This window comes from Squalius cephalus (genome assembly GCF_949319135.1).
Source record: "Squalius cephalus genome assembly, chromosome: 4".
NCBI classification, from domain to species: Eukaryota; Metazoa; Chordata; class Actinopteri; order Cypriniformes; family Leuciscidae; genus Squalius; species Squalius cephalus.
Genome location: NC_137125.1, coordinates 30,253,225 through 30,256,707, shown reverse-complemented (window position 1 = coordinate 30,256,707; position 3,483 = coordinate 30,253,225). Strand labels below are relative to the sequence as shown.

General features: G+C 39.5%; 1 long non-coding RNA gene across 1 annotated transcript; it reads left to right on the top strand.

Moving 5' to 3' along the window:
* The first annotated feature begins 214 nt into the window (after window positions 1-214).
* Window positions 215-614, top strand: LOC307157768. Its single transcript, XR_013821068.1, has 3 exons — window positions 215-297; window positions 374-440; window positions 526-614. It is a non-coding gene; the product is annotated as an uncharacterized lncRNA (long non-coding RNA).
* Window positions 615-3,483: the final 2,869 nt, after the last annotated feature.

The window sequence follows — 3,483 nt, the reverse complement described above, 5'->3', positions numbered from 1 at the left end:
ATATTGACATGGTTTTGCCAGGGTTTTTTAGCATCCATGAGTCACAGGCTGTGTTGACATGCCTCTTCAGAGGCCCATACACAGTGCGGTCAAGAGGCTGTAGCCGATGGGAGCAGTGTGGGGGGAATGATACCATGACTATGTAACCGAATTAATGAATGAATAAGATGAGTGGGAATGATTGACATTAGTGAGCACCTATCAGCAAGGAATTCTGCCTATTTAAGACCTGGTTGGCTGTAGCCTGGGATGAGTCACATCCGGCTCCTCCCCTTCCGTTGTTGACGGTAACTGCAGGTATGTGCTGTTAGCCTTTAGCAGTTTGTTTCTAGTTGCTGTGCATATGGTATTGATGATTCGTGTTGCATTCTAGCCTGTCTTTTCCCCTCCGTTTCCTTCGGCTGTCTCGGTGGGTGGACTCGGGACTGTTCACCTCTCAGGTATGTGTTAATTGTTCTGTGGAAAGCGGATTGTTTCGACTCGTTTGGGGTTTAGGGATCGGCTGACGTTTTGAGTTGTGTGCAGTATCCTTGTATTCCAGTTGAATGGCGGCTTATATGAACTCAAGAGTATCCATGTCTGTGAAGTGATGAGCACCTTGTGTAAGCACATTGCCCCTTTTCGGTAAGTGTAATCGTGCATGTAATTATGAGCTGAACATTTTAACAGGTGAAACATAAATTTTAGTTGTGCTTTTCTTTTTTTATTTGACTCAGGATTCTTCTCGTCTGTGGCGTTTTGCTTTTTCCGCTGTCGCTACAGTTAACTTTACAGCCCTGTCGCTTCTCTGCTGCCATACAGCGAGAACGTCGTATCTCCCCACTAATAGAGGGGATTGTTGCTGTCTGGTTTGACTGATAGTTTACGGTGTACTGAATTGATGTTGACGCTCATCGGTGTTCATAACAGGAGCATAAAACTATCTGCTCGCTCGGTGCGAGCCTGTCTCCTCTGTTGTATGAATTGAGTTTATTTGTTTTCTTTTGTTTAAATTTCTGTATATCATTGTTATGAGTATCTGCTTCATGACTACATTGTGATACTATCCAAACTGTGGTTGATTGTAATTGTTTTGAAGTTTGTGTATTAATTTTGATTTGCTTTCAGGTGCTGGGGTCCCACGGGTGAAGGATCTCTTGTGGTGGTGGTGCTCCTCCGAACGTTTGCCGTGTGACACTTTTGAAGTGTTGTGGTTGTGATCTGAAGTGCACGGTGATGTGTGTGTGTGTGTGTGCTTTTGGCTAACTAGCTTAGTGATCACTTCTCCTGTGGTGTACCTCAGCCCTGTAAGTTTGTGTAGTTATGGTGTTATGTAAGATGTGTAAGTATTAGTGAAGTGTGTTGTGTTTGTGATTTTATTATTTTGAAACTTTGTCAGCCAAATATTGTATCAATCTTTCCAGCCTTCAGACGCTGTCTTGTACAACAGATACTATTTTAATGTGATTTATCTCCTTGCTCTAAATTAAACTTTATATTAATAAAGATTTTGTATTTTTGATACCTACGTTTCTGCCTACCGTTTTAAGAGAGTCGAACCTGTGTGACCTAATAACAATTTAAGTGTCATTCATATTTCCCTGGGTGAAATTCCCAGGGTGGCGTAGTCGAAATTCCTTATATCTGAAATTTGTGATACCACCTCCGTCTCGCCCGCCACAATTACACAGTTTTCTTTGGCATAGTACAATCCACTGACAGAGAGATGGGACTCATGGTTGTCAAGCAAAAGGAGACATGGCTTCTCTTTTGTGCATTTTGTATTCTCCACAAAATGCTTCAAGAATTCAACAAAGTGTTCTTCCTTCATCCATCTCGACGGGTTTGCACCTCTTTTGCAACCTGTAGGTCCATTCAGACTAAAGTGGTCCCTGAAATTGACCCTGGGGAAGACAAAATATGGAGGAAGGCTATTCCCTGTGGCTGAAACTGCGCAGGCAAGGGTAATAAGCGACCCTCTGCAGAGGTTATTGACCCACTTAAATCCCCACCTGGCAATGACCCTGTTTGGTTTGTGGACTGTAGTGATACATGTCTCATCCATGTCTCATCCATTTTTGTGGCCTCTGGCTTCCTAATGGGAAGGGAAGGGTGCCTCTTCAAAAAGGCAGTAAACCAGTCACGGCCAGCTTGCTGCAGCTCTGACCAGGTCTCAGGCACCTTGATGTTATGTGACACAGCAAGCTGAAAGGCTAGCTTTTTAACCTCCCTGGGTGATAGGCCAAAGTAAATGTCGTTCCAAATCAAATTTGTCTGTTCCTGATGTTACCAACAGCTACACCTAGCTTTTTCTTGCCTTCAATTTCATCCTGGCTGATCTTTTGGCAGTATCTGCTTAGTGTGCCGAATGTTATTTTGAAGTCCTTTGGTGTGCTCCTAATACTTCTGTTTTGAGTCTTCACCTCTCTGGCTGCCTCTAGCATAATCTGTGCCAGTGTCTTTCCCCTGTCTGTTGTTCCTAAATATTTTCTGACCATCTTGACTTCTAAAAGAAAATTATTTCATACACAATAAGTTTATGTTCATGAGAATTTAACATACAATCCCGAATAAATGTAAAGCATAACTATATTTATAAACATACAACATATAATATGTATATATATATATCACATTAGGACCCACCTCTTTACTGAAATGATGTTAGCCACATAGCATCACTCATCAGAGGCTTTTAAATTCCATATCAAAATATAGCTGATCCTATCCCTATCAACTATGAAATCCTTACATTTTATATATTTCTATCTATCATAGTTCTAAAATGTATTTAGTGGGGGAACGTTTTTTGTTTTGACACTGTAAAATAGAAAAGTTGTCCTCACCTCAACAGTTAGAGGATTTTAGTAAATGGTTGTGTTCAGGTCAGGAGGGCAGTCATTTTAATGTCATATTTTTGTGGCAGCGCCCTCTAGTGTACTGGAATTGAACTGTGTGCCAACCAGCCCCACTCTCCCTTACATAATTACCTAAATCCACATATTCCTGACTAAATAAATATATAAATAATTAAATGGCCAAGGAGATAAATAATTAAATAAATATGAATTTTGGGGGAAACAAAATATGTTAAAAGGAATGCTATACTGAAAGTTGACCTCATAATGTGATTATGCAAAGGAGTTCTGGAAAGAAGTAGTCTGGCTTATTTTTCTCTGCTTAAAACAAACTTTTTATTTTTTAAATAAAGAATATACTGTTTTTGATTTGGGTGGACGACATATTAACTGCTAACTATAGATAGCCAGTTTCATCTCCATAAATGTAAAGTCACTGATTCTAAGCCCAATTTTAGGCTTTTCTGTGTCAATTTAAAGTTATTCTATGACTCTCTTTAGAAAGCTGCTAAAACTGCTCTGTTGTGTAAAAAAAAGATTTCATTATAAGTTAGCTCCTGATTTCCTCAAGATCACAATTTTTTTTTTTCATTGTTTCATGTTTTTATTTCCATTTATTTTTAATCATGTATTGTATGTTTAATTT